At 34.8% G+C, this 20299-nt stretch overlaps 1 long non-coding RNA gene across 3 annotated transcripts; it reads right to left on the bottom strand.

The window, feature by feature from the left end:
* Window positions 1-803: 803 nt before the first annotated feature.
* On the bottom strand, window positions 804-6863 carry LOC110793656 (uncharacterized). Of its 3 annotated transcripts, XR_008919362.1 has the most exons (9): window positions 5844-6863; window positions 4480-5261; window positions 4308-4377; window positions 4177-4230; window positions 3663-3825; window positions 3435-3543; window positions 3101-3139; window positions 2902-3002; window positions 804-1214 (listed from the first exon to the last, which is right to left on the bottom strand). It is a non-coding gene; the product is annotated as an uncharacterized lncRNA (long non-coding RNA). The 3 variants fall into 3 exon arrangements; XR_008919363.1 differs by lacking the exon at window positions 4177-4230 and having other exon boundaries at window positions 5848-6861; XR_008919361.1 differs by lacking the exon at window positions 4177-4230 and having other exon boundaries at window positions 5844-6859.
* Between the last annotated feature and the right edge of the window lie 13436 nt (window positions 6864-20299).

Raw genomic sequence — 20299 nt, 5'->3', positions numbered from 1 at the left:
ACGTGACACTACTTTGAGAAAGTGTCACCTTTGACACAAGCAAAGGTGCCACTTTTTTTAAAGAAGTGCCGCATTTAACTGTACAAAAGGTGACACTTTTTTTCCAAAAAGTGTCACCTTTAAAATGTTCAAATGTGACATATTCAACAAAAGCGCCACATTATCTCTATTACATAAGCCAATAGATGAGGGCATTTGAGTAAAATCACTTTTCGTGTCCACCTTAAATTACTAAAATACCCTACTAGCTTATATTATACTAAGATATTAAAAGGCGTTCTTGAGAACGTATACGTGTCACGTATATCCCTCCTTATTACGCCACGTCACCACTAATCAGCATCATGACATGTCATTGACAACCAAAAAACATGTAGCAAGGATCGAACACCTGATCTCTTTGTTAAATGTTGCACTTCCTACCATCTTAACCAACTACAACTTATGTTACTAATCTTATATGCACGCGATGCGTGCGAGGTTGTATAAAAACTAAATATTGTTCCAAGCAACATTTATGTTACTCATCTGCTTCTCATTGTGCAAGTTCATGAACCCAATCAGAGACAAAATTCAAAATAGCTAAAATGCAGCCCACATCATACAAAATCAATAGATCAACATAAACTGATAGGAACTAAAGAAGCTACAAAACTATATGGCAAGCCTAAAATGAGCCATGTAGTCAGTCAATCACCTGTTAACATTTAGATGACTCAACTTCCTTTTCTCGCTCATAGCTTCCATGGTATCTCATAATCTTAACTAAAACACAACTAAATACATATTCTAATAGCATTGGCTATCAAGCAATTTCTTTCATTCTAACATTATGATATTGGAACAAAAAATAAAAGAAGTCCAACAACATATAATAGAAGTCCAAAATTTAAAAGAAGTCCAACAACATATAAAAGAAGTCCAACAACATTATGGTAATATTGTGCCAGTCCAACAACATATATCAAAAAGTAAAGTATCTAAATTTAGACCAGCCCAGTCTCCTGCAAAAGAATATATCTTCTTTGCAGTGTTCTTGCTGCTGTTAGCATTCATCTCACGGTATTGAGCAACAACAAAAACCATTACATCAAGCGATGAGTTGACAGGGAGTCGTATCACTGCTCTTCTCGAAGCTAATCGCCTCAACTTTTTTCAATTCCTAACATGATATTCTCTCAAAAAATATAATAGAATCATCCTTCAACTTCGACCTGCCAAAAAATCAACCAAATTCAAACAAAGATCGTTGAAAATTCTGAGGAAACCACCAATCAATATTCAATCACCAAAAAATTCAATCACCAATCAAATTCAATCACCAAAAAATCAAATTATGTACCCAACGACAGACAGAGAGAAGAGTAAATTGCGGTATTACCGTGGCAAAAAGTATACAATTTTGGGACTAAGGCTTTGTTGTTGTTGTACCGTGGCAAAAAGTATATAATTAGACTTCAGAACAAACTTGAGAGAGTCAAAAATCAAAATACCTATTCTCAATTTCTATAATTTGCTGATAGATCAAATAGGCTCATAAAGAGCATACTATACAAATATCAAATAGGCTCATAAAGAGCATACTATACAAATATCAATCAAGACAAACAAAGTGTAAAAAACTGAAAGGCATCAAGCTTAGAATCAGCTACCCATGGAAGAACAACAATACATCAATAATAATGAAACTCATCATTTAACAATTGTCAGCAAATTACCATGCCTTTCATTATGCATTAAATTAAAAATGTACCACATTAAATCCTAATAGATATCCAAGTTACGATTTTTAAGGTCAAGATTGCTTACAACAATTCAACCTGACATGTAAACCAACTTTTCATTGAACATGAATGTTTCTTAGCGTTGAAAAACATGTTTGGTGTCTATAACTCAAGCAAGTACGCCACTTTTAAGGCTCTGACTACAATTGCAAGCAGGAGAACAAATCAAGCATACAAAACAACCCAAGGTAATACAAAGTAGGATCTAACCCACACATAAATTCAAAGCAAACACACAAAAATAACACTTCAATCTCCAAACTAACAACAACCCACTTGCTCAAATCAAACCATAACAGTCATCAGACACCAGAAACAACATAGACAATCCAAATAACAACCCAGATGCTCAAACCTAAATTAAAACCACCAATTTACCAGAAACCCTCATACAAAAAAAAAATAGCAATAAAATCAATCAAAACTTCACCAGCTTGAGATGGGGGCAGAGGTTTTGAGGGAAATTTCGCAACTTTTGTAGGAAAAAGGTAATGTAAATAAATTACAAATTGAACATTATCAGACGAAGGGATCGAGTACATAATTACATATATACGCCTAGTGTGATAATCGCGATTAGGAACTTGGGAGTCTCATTCATTTAACAAAGGGAAATCATATTGTCCAACAAATATAGCTTCACAGTTTAATTGACAGCAAAAATATGTTTTCTAGTCTAGCTTCATGCAATACTTTAAAACCAATTGAAACTACACACAAAAAAATATGGTGCTGCAAATTAATCAGGTGTTAACTGTCTTAAAATGGCCATACTCAAAGGGTATATCATTTCCCTAAAAACCCAGAATTATGGGTCCAATTCAAAATCCAAGAACAGATGAGAATAGTCAGCAGAGTGATCAACAAACCCAACAAATCAGATTGACTAACAAACACATCATTAACATAAAAGGAGCAAAATTGAAAAAAATTTCCATATTGCCAGCTTCTGAAGAGGAAAAAAACTGGGGAATTTACTATAAATAACTAAACAAAATTGTGAAAGAAAAAAATAACAAACCCACGAAAAACAAATAGAAGATCAAAGAAACAAATATTATTAACAAAAAAGTTAATCAAAATTGGGGAATAGAAATGGGAGATTATTGAAAATTACCAACAGGAGAGGTGAGATAAGTTGAAAGTAAGCGAGATAAGAAAGAAGAGATCCTTCTGCTTGCCATTTCAAATTATTGCCGGAATACTCGAGCTCGGTCGCTGCATCATTTCGCACCCAGTAATTTTGAGAGAAAACCAAATCAGGGCAAAATCAATTACGGAGTATAATTTAAATTTAGATGAATTATGAAAATTACCGACGACACGAAGCTTGTGTTGAACGACCCATGACCTGACTGATTCCATGGTCAAAATCAATAGTCAATAAGATATCAATCAGGATTAGTCTTCCATCTTGGTGTGATTATCATAAAAACCCAAAAATGTAAGAAATTCAACAATTTATAGCACCAAAAATCTAAATAGACTGTGATTATGATAAAAACAAACACAAAATTCCAAGAAAATAAAATAATTCAACACGAACAACATGCAGCGTTAATCTCGAACCAGTAAGCACAAATCAGTTAAGCATGAGTTAATTACTACTAAGTTATCAGTTAATTCAACGAAATTCAGAAGAAATAGTACCGAAGTTGACGATCATATCGCCTCAATTCCCTTCTTCCCCTATCTTCAGTTGTTCGTAGACATCAAGCAATTGCTCAATCACCTTCACATATACGCTTTCATGAAGCAGCTAAGAAAATAGAAAAGGAAAAGAAAAACAGAGGAGCGTGCGTGAGTGTCTCTTACATACTACTCTTGTGAACTGAAACCTGTCATTCAATAAACAGATACGGAGTACTATGTAATTACCAGCCTACGACAGGTTGTACAGCGCTGACCAGCTGTACACCAACAGCCGCAAAGACAACAGAACGAACCAGCTTAGTGTCAGCATCATCCATGACAATTATGGCATTATTTCCAATCAATTCAAGCAACCATTTTCCAAATCTTTGAGACTGGACAATTCTTTCTGCAAAATATGGAAAAAATCTCAAAAGTTTAACTTTCCAATCATCAAAGTTTCACAAATTAATCACCAAAGTCAACATCTGTATAATATAATTATTCACTCTATTAAACAATCCAATGAATAACAACAACAGAAGACTAAAACCCTTTTGAATTTTTAGGTCAATTAAACTTCCGCACATCAAAAGCAACCATTTCAAGAGAAACTCAAATCAAGCAGTTTCCAGAAATTTCGTTCACAAACCAATTCAATTAAATTCCATATCACAAACCCAAAAGAAATGGACTTTCCACAAACATAATGTGATACAATGGCATCAAAAACCGTAATTAGTCATTAAAAACAACTTACGCAAGATTAAACCCCAAATCTTACAAATTTGAAATCGATCTTCAATCAATGGAGCTGGAACAAATTAAACCCCAAATATTACAAATTTGAAATCGAAATAATTAAGAAATGAAAGGAACCGAGTGATTTACCTGAGAGAGAAAGAGCGTGATATGGAACTCCATTTCTTCCCCAAATCTTAAAAAATTGAAATCGAAAGAACTGAGAATTGAAAAAACAATTGGAAAAAAAACATCAAATCCACAAAATATCCAGAATCAATTGGAAAAAAATGAAAATTTGAACAAATTGTTGAAATCTAACCCGGATCTCCAGAAGATCAGATGCTGGTGGTGATGGCGACGGCGAGAGGCGGATGAGAGAGAGTCTTCGTTTGCGGTGAGAGAGACACGAAATATTTAGGGTTTAGAATGGAAAATGGGGTTTGGTGGAAGACGATTAGAGGAAGAAGATCCACGAGGGAGGAGAGAGAAAACGGGAGGAAGGAAGGAAGGAAGGTTAGGGCCATTAATCACGTTTTGGGCGTTAGAAACTTGAAGGGTCTGGTATACACGTTAAACAGGGAAGGGTGTTATTGTAAATTTATTGGGGGACACGAAAAGTTAATTTACTAAAAAGCCCTCAGGAGCTGGCTTATATAATAGAGATATTTTCTATATAAACATATATGTGTATTTTACAATAAATAACAAATTGAATAAAATTGAATGCAAAAAAAGGGAATGATTACTTCATTTATAAATATACAATTATTATTTTCCTAGATTAAGCCTCAAAAACAAAAAATAAGCTCGGGGTAAGAGGAGAAACATTGACGGTTAGTAATTATAGAACAATATACATGCACACGGGTGCACCGTGAACTCTCTCACATTTTCTCCTTACATGTGAGGAGAAAATGTGATAGGGACCACCAATGGGTATAAAAGTACAATTGGGTAGACGATGAATGATGAAGAAAAGGATCCGACTTTGTTTTGAATTTCGGATGTGGGGTTTCAGCTTGGGAATGTTGCTAATCGACCGCTAATCTTGTGTCACCACCAGAATTCTATGACGACACCATTTATGTGGGCACATATTTACTACAAATAAATCCGAATAAAAGTCAAACCACGGGGCAACACCCGGGCCACACACTAGTTTATAATATTATAAAAGTGAAATAAGTAGATATCCAACCCAAAGTTAAACCGCATGCCAAAAGATAAAAAAGGAAAAGTACAATCAAATCATTAATCACAATATTCCCTAAAAAAAAATCATTAATCACAATATAATTTACTGCTTAGGCCAAAAATCACAGCAAACAGACCCCCAATTACGCTAGAAGTATGTGATAGAATATGTAAAATATTTAGTCAAAAATATTTTAGTAAATAGAATATTTTGTAATTATGGTAGTTTACGTTATGCATAATATTAGGCAAAATATTTGGTAATTAGTTGCTAAATTATAGCCGTAAGTTATGATGTAAATTGATGTATATTATCCCCCGAATTCAATGATAATGGCAAGGAATCAATCTCTTTCAATAGGTCCAAAAAAATATATATAGTTAACATAATTCGAACATCATATCATGAAATTATGTACAAACACTTTTTGGATCTATCTCTTTCAGTATGTACGAACACTTTTTGGATCTATAAAATCGTGAAATTACCCACAATGAAGAATCCCTTTGTAATTTTCCGCCAGATCAAGTTGTAATTGGGTTTTGATGACGTCAATCGGTTGTAAACAAGAGGCTTCTACTATCCCTCTGACTGAACCTGGAATTGCTTTCATTTATGGTGGGACTGTCACTTTGGCTGTGATTTGGCTTGAATTGTTGTTGTTATTATGTGGTTTACCATTTGTTAATTTTTAATTTTTTTTTGAGAAAACTGGAGGAAGAAGAAGGGGTTTTCTTCTTCTCCAGTCATCTGAGTTCTGAGTTGGGGAGAGAAAGAGAGAGAATGGTTTGATTCACTACTTTGTGGCCGCATGCGCTTTCTGACGTGGGAATGAAGTGGGTCATTGTTCTAAGTAAATACATTTGCCAGAAATTTGGAATTTTCTGAGTAATTAATTAATGACGTTTTATTTGCGTGTCAAAAATATTAAGTACACGCAAATCCTTATTTACAAGTACACTGGATAAAGATTAACTCGAAATTCTTAAAAGTTACTCTTATATATATACCAAATTTAACTTATCTCTTTTTTAGTGATCGATTTTTCATTTTAATAAAAATTATTTCTTAAACTTACTAATAAAATTAACCATTTTATCTTTTAAAATGTTTATCTATCATTTTTTTATTCTTAATATAAAAGCTATTTAAAACATATTAAAAGTACAAAAAACTACATAAAATTTACAAAAAAAAGTAGGTAAAAGTTATCTTAGTGTAGACTAAATTTATTGTACATCTTATGCGTGCAAAACCTTTTGATAGAGTAATTTCACAATTTTTTTCGTGGGTGTTGCTCCAACAATTGAACTTTTAATCCGGGACATTCTTATAATGTGAATTGTTACAAAGAGATAGGGTGAAGGAATGCACGTGGTTACGCAACATTGCAAGCGAAATAAACAAGTGATCAAAACACTACTATGTTCAATATCTTTACTTTGCTTTACAATTTAGATGTTTTTTTTATCATGTAAGGGCATGAGTGGGTTACATAGTTGCGCTTTAGATATTTTCAATATAGATGAATAGATGATGCATAATACGAAGTATTTGTTTAGATAAACTTTGTAAACATTTTTTTGTTGCCTATTATCCGATGTAATAACAAAACTTTTGGTTTTATACTTACGCACTCATCGCGTGCATATAAGACTAATATATATACATATGTATACCTCATCCGTTCCATAAATATCGCATTATGGTTGACTTTTACTTCTATAATGCATTAGTTTTACTCTTACTTATAAAAAATTGATATTTAGAAAATATTTATCGATACAAATCTTAATGACCACACATGAATACAATTTTCGTGAATAGTGTAAAAAACTAAATGGTGCGATATTTACGGAATTGAGGAATTATATATATATATATATATATATATATATATATATATATATATATATATATATATATATATATATATATATATATATATATATATATATGGTGAGAACCTAGCTTAAGATGAGAACCTAGGTTATAGTGAGAACCTCTCGCAGCCGTTGGATTATGATGAAACAGACGGCTGAGATCATTTGATGAATTAATGTGCGCGGCAACTTCTCTCTCTATTAATGTCTCACCCTGTCCATCAACTTTTTTTTATAAGCTTTACTTTTAAATTAGTTCCATATACTTTTTTTAGTTATTTATCTACTTTTAAGCAACTTGAGATTTTGCTTATAAACTTTACTTTTAAATTACTTTTAACTTTGTAAGTGCCCTTTGATTTAGAGCCGTAATTCATAATTCCTTCCTCTAATCATGTAAGTTGGATAGTGCCATAACCTTGGTGCTTATTTAGTGTTAGTAATTTATTTCTCTAATTATAAAAATTTTATAGATTTTTGGTTAAAGTAAATTAATTAGACTTAGAAGTAAATTGGAAATGATAAAATCCTGCTGGAAATGTTAACTTCTTTGCAATATTTTTCTACTAAGCATTGGAGATCTTGTATGATGGTTTGCATCTGGCAGTAGTTGTGTTTGGTTTAGAAGGAATGGCCTGTTGTTTAGAGCTTCGGTTTTGGTTGTTAGCTGCTGCAACCTGCGCAGGAAGTTGCAGTTGAGCTTCAGTTTTGGTTTTGCAGTTGCTCTTGTTTGTTCAGTTCAGTATTGTTCTTCTTGGTATGGTTTTTTTGTTGGGTGGAAGGCATAGCTTAGTAGGTCTTAGAATTTTCGTTTTTGGCTTGAAGTTTATGGGTTAGAACTGGTGCATGACTGCAGGCCTAGGAGATGAGTCAGCTGCAGTATGCTTAGAGTGGTGGTACTATAGTGTTTATGATAATGGCTTCAAATCCATAGGAAGGTATCAAATTAGTTGTTACCTATACCACAAATTGATGTCGATGGTGATGGCCAAATCAATTACAAGGAGTTTGTCAAAGTGATGATGGCCAAGTAAGGATGGTGACTGATAAGGAGGGAAAAGTCAAATTTGTAAAATGACTTAGTGAATTATTATGGGACTTATAGTTTCTTTTTGTATCTTTAGTAATTTCTGATGCATGGAAACCAGACATTTTAGTGATGTTGTGGTTTTGTGATTGTTTGATCATCCATGTTTACCCATTTGTGTAATGCTGTCTTGTCTTGGTGACTTCAAAATTATCTGGTATCTATTGTATCTCAATCGGATGTGAGAATCGATTAATTTTGATGAATGACTGACCCACGTTCTATCTAGTTTGTGTATATAATTACTGCATTTTTTTTTGTGTGCACAGATATTGCTTACTCTGGTTCATTTCCTTTGATCGTATTAATATGATTAAACGTGTACACACCATTGACTTGCGTGATTTATAGGGTTTAACAACACTATTATAAAATGATAAGAAATCCTTTACCTTTACCTTTATTGCTTCCTCTGCTATCAGAGAGTTTACAGTTAGAGTAACTTCAAAGTTCAGAGTCTGTTACGAATAGATCGCACTTCAATAATTCTCAAAGCTAGTATATATAAAGATGATTAACCAGTTATAAATTAAGTGAGTTTGTGTAACTTCCTTGGATGTAGGCCTGAGGGTTCAACTAGTATGCAGTGGATATTTTTTGGTTTTGCAGTTTCTCTTGTTTTTTTCAGTTCAGTTTTGTTCTTCTTGGTATGGGTTTTTTTGTTGGGTGGATGCATAGCGTAGTAAGTCTTAGAATTTTCGTTTTTGGCTTGAAGTTTGTGGGTTAGGACTGGTGCATGACTGCAGGCCTAGGAGTTTAGTCAACAGCAGTATGCTTTGAGTGGCAGTGTTGGTCCGTTGGTTCTCAGCTGTATAGTACTATAGTGTTTATGTTAGTAATGGCTTGAAGTCCATAGGAAGGCAACAACACAGTTATGCAATACCGCCTATTCCTTCCCTTATTTTAAAAGTAGATCAAAACTAGGTAAAAGTAAATAAATTAACATAATCTTCCTAATAGGGACGAGTAATTTACTTTCCTATTTTGCTTCCTTGAATTTTGATTTAAAGTCCCACATGTTGAGTGTCTCGCCCTATCCAGTAGCTTTTGTTTATAAGCTTTAATTTTAAATTAGTTCCATTTACATTTTTTAGTCTTTTATCTACTTTTAAGCAACTTGAGATTTTGTGTATAAGCTTTACTTTTAAATTACTTTTAAATGAGATGAAAATGAGGTTTTGTTTTTTAGATTTACTTTTAAATTAGTTCCATTTACTGTTTTTAGTTATTTATCTACATTTAAGAAACTTGAAATTTTGTTTATGTGAATTACTTTAAATCAAATCCACTTACTTTTAAAATAGTTGCATTAACTTTTCAGAGTTAATTATCTACTTTAGTTAATTATGTCGTGGCTTTATTTGGTACAGGTAAAAAGAAACGAAATGATGAAGATGAAGAATATATTCAAACAAATTCTGAAGATTCGGAAGATAAATTGTCTCCAATGAAAAGGCAGAAAACAAAGAAGGAGAAGATACAAGTGTTAGTTTATGGTACATATAACAGAATATAAATCATGCGGAAAAACCATTAAAGCCAGGAATCCAAATTAATTGCCACATAACAATTAGCATAATTAGGATGCATACTATTTGTAGCGTGCCCTCCCTTGCTGCGCCCGAACCGAACAAGAACAAGTCTTTAGGACTCCAAGTGTCGTCCCTCCGTAGAAAGTACACAGCACGTCCGGATCCGCCTTAAGCTTGACTAACTAGAATCGCCCTTAAGGTACTACAAATTTTCGGCAATATGGGGAAAAATAGATGACTGAATTTTTGCTCAAAATGATCTCTTTTTGAATACTTAAAACTCGTTATAAATTGTGAGCATTAATCACATATTTATAGGCTATGGAAATGCTATTGGAATCCTACTAGGAAACGAATTAATTAACTAGAATCTAATTAAAACTCTAATAATTAATTTATCCATTAGGAATAGGAATTTAATCATTAAACGAATCCTACACGATTTAGGTTTCGTACGGAAGCACAAACACTCACACGAGCATGACCCGCATGCGCAGGCCATGCCCGCGCAAAGCCCACGGAGCACGAAGCCCACGCGAGCGCGCTGCAGCCTAGGCGCGCGCTGGGCCTGCCTTGCGGTGGGCCTGGCGCAGCCTTCGGCTGTTTGTGTGGCGTGCCTTGCTTGCTGGACGTGGGCCTGGCTTCACGCTGGGCCTTCGTCTAGCAAGCTCGTCCGATGCTAATTCGTACGACGCGCTTCCGATTAATTTCCCGATTCCAGAATTCATTTCCGATACGAACAATATTTAATATTTTCGATTCCAGATTTAATTTCCGTTTCGAACAAATATTTAATATTTCCGTTTCCGGAATTATTTTCCGATTCCGATAATATTTCCGATCCCGACAATATTTCCGTTTCCGGCAATATTTCAGATTCCGCAATATTTCCATTTCCGATAATATTTTCCGACACGTACCATGTTTTCGTTTCCGGCAACATCTACGACTTGGATAATATTTATATTTCCGATACGATCCATATTTCCGTTTCCGGCAATATCATCGTTTCCCGAGTATTCATTTATTTGCCTTTGACGATCTCAGCTCCCACTGAAACCAAGATCCGTCGATTCCGAATATCCATAGATGGAGTATTTAATGCCATTAAATACTTGATCTGTTTACGTACTATTTGTGTGACCCTACGGGTTCAGTCAAGAGTAAGTTGTGGAGTAATACCATTAATCCACTTGAACTGAAGCGGCCTCTAGCTAGGCATACAGTTCACTTGATCTCACTGAATTATTAACTTGTATAATTAATACCGAACCGCATTTATTAGACTTACCATTAAATGCATACTTTGACCAAGGGCATTATTTCCTTCAGTCTCCCACTTGTCCTTAGGGACACGTGTGCATTTCCTAATTCCTTTGTCACTCGATGATTGCTCTTGAACATAAGGTAAGAGTTGTCATCCTTATTATGTCCAGAGGTGTTTCTCGGTTTCAGAGTTCAACTGATCAAATAAACAGATAATCATAGCCTATGATTCATCTGAGCACGGCCATGCATTTTACAGTTTCTAGCTCTCCGAGTGGCCTTGTACAACTTTTAGCATCTCATCCCGATTTATGGGAGGACAATTCCAATCTTGCGATCTTGAGATTAGACTTCGTTTGATAGGTGATTACCCGAGTGTTGCCTTTATAGCCTCCTTTTACGGTGCGACGGTTGACAACGTCAAAGTAAGCAGTTCTCAAACAAGTAATCTCAAGTCACTCAGATATTGAGGATTAGTGTTTAATAATTTTAATGAAATTTACTTATGACAGATTTTCATCTCTTACAGTAAAGTTTCATGGGTCTGTCCGATACTAGTCTTCCCAAAGTAAGTATCTATGCAAATGATTGCGACATTGCCATGTCCACATAGTTCAAGAAACAGAACTACTAGTCATCTTGCATTCTAGTCGTCTAACGTTTTCTATGCGTCCATCTTTATAGAAAACTCAAACCAGGGACCTTGTTCAACTTTTGACATTCAAGTTCACTTGACAGACATTTCTTAGTCACAGGATTGGTCCTGACAGTCTATCTTGAATATATCGTCAAATTGAAGGGACTCATCATTTAATACTAAACCAAGATAAAATGGAATATGAAAATACATTTCATATATGATAAATGTTCAACCCCAATGTTTTACAACCATGGGCCTCAAGCCCATCTTTAAAACAGTTCATGGAATTAAAGCTATGCTTGATTTCCAGTGCTACAACGTGAGTGTTGCTTCTCACTTGTTGCATAGGTTTGGTTATCATGCTTTGCCAATCTTAATATCCTTTTTCATCGAATGTTCTTCGAGATATGATGATAAGATCTTTTGAGTATGTTTATTTTGTGATCTAGTCTTTCTAGCTACATTAGTGGTTCTATGCATTTTGCAATGAAGAACCATTAAGTCAACAGACATGTGATCTACCCAAGTTCAGTGAAGAACTCTTTAACACAAACAACCCTGTTTTATTGCTTCTTATGCAATAAGTACTTTTACTTCAACTGTATAGGTTGCTAGTGATGCTTTGGTTGGATTTACTTATCCAAGCAGTTCACAGATATGTGGATGACTTTCCAGCTGTATCTTAGAACATAGAAATTAATATTTAATTTCCCATGCAACAACTCATGGTCTCCAATCCATGTTGCCATTTCAAAACACGATGCTCTATAGCTCATCCTTGCCAATGGTTAACTCCAAAGGGATCTTGCTTGATCCTTTGCCAGTTTTTATGCGTGTAGCATCAACTATTTAGCATATCTTTATTTCCTTGAATCAAGAACTATTCCTATGTACCTTTTCAAGTACCATAAGTTTTTCTTGATCTCAATCTAGTTGATCTTCACTTAGATTAATAGAGATTGGTATATGTTCGTTATGCCTAAAGCCATACGATACATTTTTGGCGATCCTCATATTATATCATACATGATAAATTCTTTTGCAGAATTATTCACTATTGAATTCTATTCATGTAACTTTAGCTCATTCAATTTCAGTAGATACTGAACCCAGCTAAATTATTTGACATATAATATAGGTTTAAGAATCTCACTTGGATCCTTTGATGTTTAACTTAGTAAATGCTTATACATAGTTCAAACATTCTTTACTTAGATTTATTCACATGGGTCGAATATCTCCAATGGAGTCTTTCGTGTTTGATTTAGCAAATGCCATTACTTAACAATATTATAAGATCTTTGTAACTAGATCTTAATACCCAGTATGTACTAAGTTTCGCCATGGTCCATCATTGATGAATAATTTCAAATCTAAGTCATTAGCATTTGAATGTTATTTCACAACAGAGAGATATGTGTGTGATACACATAGGACCAATTAAGTTTTACGTACTCCCACTAAACTTCTTATATATATAAGAGTCATGTACATTTTATGAAACTAAAATACTTATTAGCTTCACTAAAATACATTTCTAATTCCCAATTGCTTGCTTAAATCTGTACTTAGATTTCATAAGCTAGCTTTCTTTTCAAGCATTTATTTGGATCCACAAATCCTATGACATACCATGTACATAGTTTCTTCCAACATTTGATTGAGCAAGATGTTTTGTCATCCAATTTCCGTATGTACCAATAAGAAATCATTGCTTGATTTATAGATTTGAGCATTACGATTATGCATGAGGTTTCAACACAATCCACGCCGTGAATTTTCTTGTAACCTGTAGCAACTAATCTAGCTTTGTGTGTGAACACAATTCCATGTTTGATGGTTTTTAACCTTAAAACCAATTTGCAACGAATAGGTGTTTAATCTATTCTTGCAAATCAACAAAATTTCAATTTTGTCATCAAAACATTAAGTATGTTTTTATGGCCTTTAACCAATTAAACATTTAGTCTATATATGGCCTCTAACCATTTTAGGGAATCTAGGTTTCGTCATAGCCTTCTTACAAGTCACAAACTCATTAATCAACATAATAGTTTGACTGCAAGTTGTAGGTTTCTTTACTGTCTAATAGAAGAATTGCATAACTTCAGTGACCTGAACTCCATGTTTCTTCACTAAATAGAAGAATCTTATAGTTTCAGCGACTTGAACTCTATGCCTACTTGGGTATAGAACATCAAACAATAGAATATCAACAGACACTTGAAAGTTCTTTGAATATTCTATTCTCCTTGAAGCACTTGTAAAGTCTTCTAAGAGATGTCTATTATTTAAAGCCACTTCTAAAGTCCTTAAAGAATAAGTGTTCGGATTTTCTGAAGAACTTCAAAAGGCGGAATGTCCGTTTATGTTTGTTGTTCGCCTCGAAGACTTTCGAGGATTTTCTCCCACTTGTCATTTTGGAAATGAATCTCCCAAAGGACATTATTTCGAGCAAACAAACATTATGTTCTCAAAAATTCGTGGTAGAAACAATACCCTTGTGTCTTATTTGAATAAATCACAATGAAACATATATCTATACTAAGCTCCCACTGAGTTTAGGAACTCTTTAGATATATATTATGAAAAGATATTCTGAAATTACTTTTCAATAGCTTTGATGAGTTTGTTTTAGTTTGGTGGTAGTTGAGCATTTTGTTTTAGAAATTATAGGAAAAATCTTTATGAATCATCATTGACCGAATCAAGTACTAATTGACTTCGACCATTCCAACGTAGATATGCCATATCTTATGGAGCTAGATCGTGAAATTACAACACACAATCATTGATGATCATTCTTGGTATAAGTAATCAACAACATGACCTTACCTAGATCTTTATGATTTCTTGTCAAGTGGATTTTATACTTCTGAATCTTTGAACTAGCCAAACAGATTCAAACTTATATCACATTGAGTAAATAAATCCATATTCACTCAAAACCGTGTGAAATAATAAAGTCATAAAATCTTTCTTTAGCTTTGAACTCTATTGTCTAGGCGTTCTAACAATAGTTCATATCTTTTGTTACTTTCAACAAGTAAGACTAGCTTGTCTTGAATTGATCTAGAGATACACCAACTTTCAAAAGTCCATCAAAATAGAGCTTTAGAACGTTAACTTGTTGATATGGTCTAAGTAACAATGCCAAAGATTTGTGGAACTCAAATCAAGAGATTGATTTGAACCTAGTAAAGTTCTTATTGTTAAAGATTTGTTTGTTTTAATCAAGCATATTGACTTAACCCGTAAATGACCATTTCATTCAAATAAACAAACAAACATTGTTTTTGTTCTTCTTGAATGTGAGTCTTTCTGTGTTTGAAACTAGAAATTTAGGTATGCTGATTATGGAACATAATAGCCATTAAGTTCCAGCCTTGAAAGGACTTGAAACAAACTAGATGACCCTACAACTAATGTAGCATTTCCATGTTTCATTTCCTACTTGTAGGCCATTAGTGTAGCCTAGCTTCCATTGTTTGAGTTATTACCGAAGTAAGAACCTCAAGCGGTATATGATACCAAGGAAGTTGATTGTTAGGTCACTTCTCTTTAAACATAAACTTATAGGTAGAAACGGAATTGAAATTTCCTTTCCTTTGTTCCTTGTTTTCCTATTTCTTGTACCCTTTCTTATAGTCTTAAGAATTGAATTCTTTAGTGTTGACTTTTATACTTTGTTAGACATGTCCAATGTCACTCCAACAAAATTCTTACCATTTTATTTCTGTTGAATATTTGCTTCAACTAGATGATCTTACCAGAAACTTCTAAAGTTCTCTAAGCATCGATCTATTCGAATGTCTAGGGATGACTCATTCGAGAATTAAATGGAAATAGATATTAGGTTATTAACCATTGGTAAAGCTGAGTGTTTAAACTCAATGCTTTATGATCTCAAAACTACATTGTATTTTGAATTCACAAGCACCAATTGGTTTGCCATTCGACTTTGATATTCGAAAACAACCATAAAAGTCGCTAAAAGAAACGTACATTTTAAATTGCTCATTTTCTCTCATTTCCGTGAATCGTTCTTGGATTCACTACCAATCGAGGAAATTTACTGTTACCTTTCTAAAAGGATTTACTGCAGTGCAAGATATTTAATTATAAACAATAATTAAAACATACATTGAAGCATGCAAAGTCTAAACATTTATCATGAGTAATAACTTGAAAATTAAAGCAATCATGCAATTTAAACCAGTCATTTGCATTTTATTCGATTTTATTGTTCCGGAAGGTGTGAATAAAATGATTCCAAGATCCTTAAATCATTGAAGAATTAAGCACATTATGTATTTATACTCAATTCTAAAATATTTTAGGTAAGCAAAGCCTTTCCTAGTAGTCTAGAAACTACTCTTGGTCGATAGGTACGTCTAAGAACTTATTAGGTAAACCTAGCTCATTTGCCACGACATAAAAGGACTCCTTACTTATATCGTTGAGTTTAACCAAAACTAACATGTACTCACAATTATTTGTGTACCTTTACCCTTCAGAATCAATAAGTAACACCTAGCTATGGCGGAAAACTATTACTTGAAGGAAATATGTCCTTCACCCAAGGTGCATTAAGTCTAATACCAAGGTTCAGATTAATTGCGAACAATTAATTCAGTGAGATCAAGTGATCGGAACAGCTAGCTGGAGCAATGCTTCCGATCAGTGAGTTCTAATGGATATTGAACTCACAACTTACTCTTGACTGAACCTACAAGGTAACACCAATGACACGTAACAGATCACCGGATTAAATGAATTGGAAATTCATTTAATAGCTTTTCGGGAATTAGTTGGAAACGTATTATACGATACGACCTTTGTCGGAATCGTATATCGTATCACGAATATTCGTAAGCTGGGCGACACGAATAAATCGTATCGTACGACGGTGATTCAGCGTATACGAAACGATAAATAACAATATCGGAAATATATTAAATCGCAAATACGAAGGGCATCAGAGTTGCCGGCCCGTCGAGCCAAGCACGTAAGCGTGCAAGGCCCAACGAGCCAGCAAGCTCGCTAGCAAAGGCGAGCAAGGCCAGCCCATTGGGCGCGAGCACGCAACAGCGCACAGCAGCAACGAGCGAGCAAGGCCCACGGCCCAGCTGCTCGGCGCGCGCTGTGGGCTTCGGCCTGCAGTGTGTCGCTGGGCGCGGGCGTGCGGTCCGTGTGACTTGGCGTGCAAGGCTTGCTAGCCGGCCTTGCCTCTTGGCTTGGTCAGTTAGTAAGGTTATGTAAATAACCTTACAAACTAATTTCCAACTAAGCACAATTCATATTACTCAAACCCTAGAGACACAGAGAACCCTAATTCTCTCTGTGCCTCCAAAGTGAGTTCTTCCCAAAAGCAAAGTATCTTGATCAATTGTCTAAGCTACGATTATCAAGACGAATCTGATCGTGTCGGTGAACCAAGTAGAGGAATGAAAAGTGGAGTTCTTTGTTCGTGTTCGTTGACTGATTATTGTGGAAAACACGCTTCGAATGTAAGTTTGCTTAATCTGTGCTTTATACATGTTTCCTGGCTCTGGGGATTGTTCCGCACATGTTATTATGTTTAACTGTATTCCCCTACAGTGGTATCATGAGCCTTATGTATTCAAAGCATGAATTAGCATGATTATTATTGTTTTTGCATCTGTCGAAAATTTGGATTTTTTGTTGATTTTTCGGAATTTTTACGAATTATTGGATGAATTGCGTAATAATCAGGTCCGAAATCAAAAATGTTCGTTTTTCGAGTTTTTTAAACCGTAATTTGATTGAAAACGATTTTCTAAGATAATTTAATGGGAACGGAATTGCAAAAACAGGCCTCGAAGTATCGTTTTTTGGGCGTTTTTGTTAATTTTTATTAAAAATTAAAAGTGTCGGACAGTAATTCAATTAAAAGGTCGACCTAATCTACTCGGAATTGCTTGAAATGTTGACACAATGTTTCTGGGTACATGCTTGATCTATGGTAAAAATTTCAGATTTTTCCGATAAGTATGACAAAATTAGTATTTTTTCGGTCGAACCCAGAATTCTCAAATTCGAAGCCTAACTATGACTTTTCGGAGGTTTTAGTTTTTCGAATGCAAAATTTCGTAAATTTAAGATGTTATATTAAATATTTGCGCGCGATTCTTGTTGATAAATCTTGAATTTTTGATTGACCTACTGTATATGTTTAACAAGTTTGAATGCCTAGCCTTGTTAATTATGCAATCTAATTTGTAATTATGATTAATTTGTTGAAAATTGGAATAATTTAGAATTAATTTGATTTTCATAATTAGTTATAATTTAATTAGATACCTATGATTAAAAACCACCATAAAAATTGTAAATTTATGTTAAATTTTAAATTTTATGACCTAGACTTGAATCCATATTAATCGGAAATCAATTAAATAATAAATTTTCGATTTTTCGCCCTAAAATTATGAAATTAATATTATTTATTAATTTGTCATTAATTTTGAATATAAATTTCAAATTTTTATGCGATTCGCTCATATAACTTGCACGCACAAAGCAATGGACGCTACGTGTTACCCTTAAGGGGTGTTGTATAGTGAGGGCATGCGACGACGAGCAAGGGAGCTCGTCGCCCATGCGGTACGAATGCACCGAGCAAGGGCATGGTGCACGAGCACAAGGCAGCAGCCCTGCCTTGTGTCGTGGGCTGTGTGCGATGGGCGAATGGGCGAGGGCGAGAGCAAGGCACGAGCAGTCGCGTGTGGGCAGTAAGCGAGCTGCGCCACAGCGCGCACTGCCTCGCGCAAGCATAAGGAGCCTCGCGCGCAGCGAGCGCTAGTGTGCATGCGACGAGCGCTGCGCCCAGCGATGGCGTGCAGCGTGCTTGTTGCGACGTGCGACGAGCGCTGCGCCCAGCGATGGCGTGCAGCGTGCTTGTTGCGACGTGCGACGAGCGCTGCGCCCAGCGATGGCGAGCAGCTTGCTTGTTGCGACGTGCGACGAGCGCTGCGCCCAGCGATGGGCTGCGACAGCATGCTTGTTGCGTCGAGCGCTGGCGCGCGCAGCGAGCACCAGCTCGCGTGATGCCTTGCGATGGTGAGCAGCAGCGACGCGACGCAGCGCATGGGCTGCGCGCACATGGCCAGCGATGGCTGTGTGCGTGTGGCCCATGGGCGTGCGTTGCGTGGGATTGTTGCGTTGCGATTAGATCGTTTTGAAATTTTAATTTGAAATTTTCAGTTTACGTAATTTTATTTAATTTTAAAATTAATAATTTAAATTATTTTCTTGGATTTTAATTTTGAATATTGTAATTATAATAAATTTTATTTATTCTAATTATTTTACTAAAATTAAAATCATGAATTAATTTAAATACGACTGAAATTAAATTAAACCTTTTGGATTCAATTATAAATTTATATGAGCTTTAAATTTTAATTAAATTTGTATGTTTCCGGTTAGACTAGAAATACATTTTTATGTTTAAAATTAGTAAAGCATATGAATTTATTGGTTTAAGTGGGAGCCCTTTTTAGTAATAAACTCTTGATTAGGTCTACAAATCCTTAAGGTTAAAACAACTTGATTAGAATTAATAAGGACTGAATAATTTGTAGATTATTGGTGCCCTTGATTAATTGCTGCAAATGTTTTTGTGATGCATAATGTGTTTTACTAACCAGCTATGTGGGCCATTCATGATAATGAATGGGTGAATGGTATATATTGTATATGTACTGTTTTGCAGGTTATGAAGTGACTAGTATGGCCCAAATAGGATAGAAAATATGGTCTGCGTACCATTAATTTGAATGTAATTGGTCTAAAGTACCAAAGTTGTTTTTCAATTCAAATATGGTCTGTGTACCATCAAATAGTTGTAATTAGTTTTAATTATAGCTTATCCTATTTGAAGAAAATGGTGCCTCCCACGGAGATTTTCAAGACGGACTTTGAAGTTAAAGCTTCAAGATGAAGTCGGGCCATACTAGATCACATTTATCTTATGCATGCTTTAAGTTATTTATTGCTTTAAATATGTCTTAATTATGCATGAGATTGTGGCTTGATTATGTTGCATGATTAAGGATTTTAGTTCACTTAAAATCTAACCAACATAGTAAGAGCCTTAAGTTCCAAACTTAAAAATTGAGTTATAAGGTGCCATGCCAAAATATACACTTGCTTGGATATCCTTTACATCAATCTAGTAATAGTTTTCGCTCAGCGAGGTGTTACTTATTGGTCCTAAAGGGGCAAGGTACACAAATAATTGTGAGTACATGTTAGTTTTGGTGAAACTCAACGATATAAGTAAGGAGTCCTTTTATGTCGTGGCAAAATCGATAGGTTTACCTAATAAGTTCTTAGACGTACCTATCAACCAAGAGTAGTTTCTAGACTATTAGCAAAAGGCTTTTGCTTACCTAAAATGTTTTAGAATTGAGTCCACAAACTGTGCTTAATTCTTCAATGGTTTTAGGGTCTTGGAATCATTTTATTCACACCTGCCGGAACACATAATTCGAATAAAATGCTAATGACT

This window comes from Spinacia oleracea, chromosome 4 (genome assembly GCF_020520425.1).
Source record: "Spinacia oleracea cultivar Varoflay chromosome 4, BTI_SOV_V1, whole genome shotgun sequence".
Classification (NCBI taxonomy): Eukaryota; Viridiplantae; Streptophyta; class Magnoliopsida; order Caryophyllales; family Amaranthaceae; genus Spinacia; species Spinacia oleracea.
Note: the sequence above shows the minus strand (reverse complement) of the source record. Positions and strands in the feature narration are given on the sequence as shown.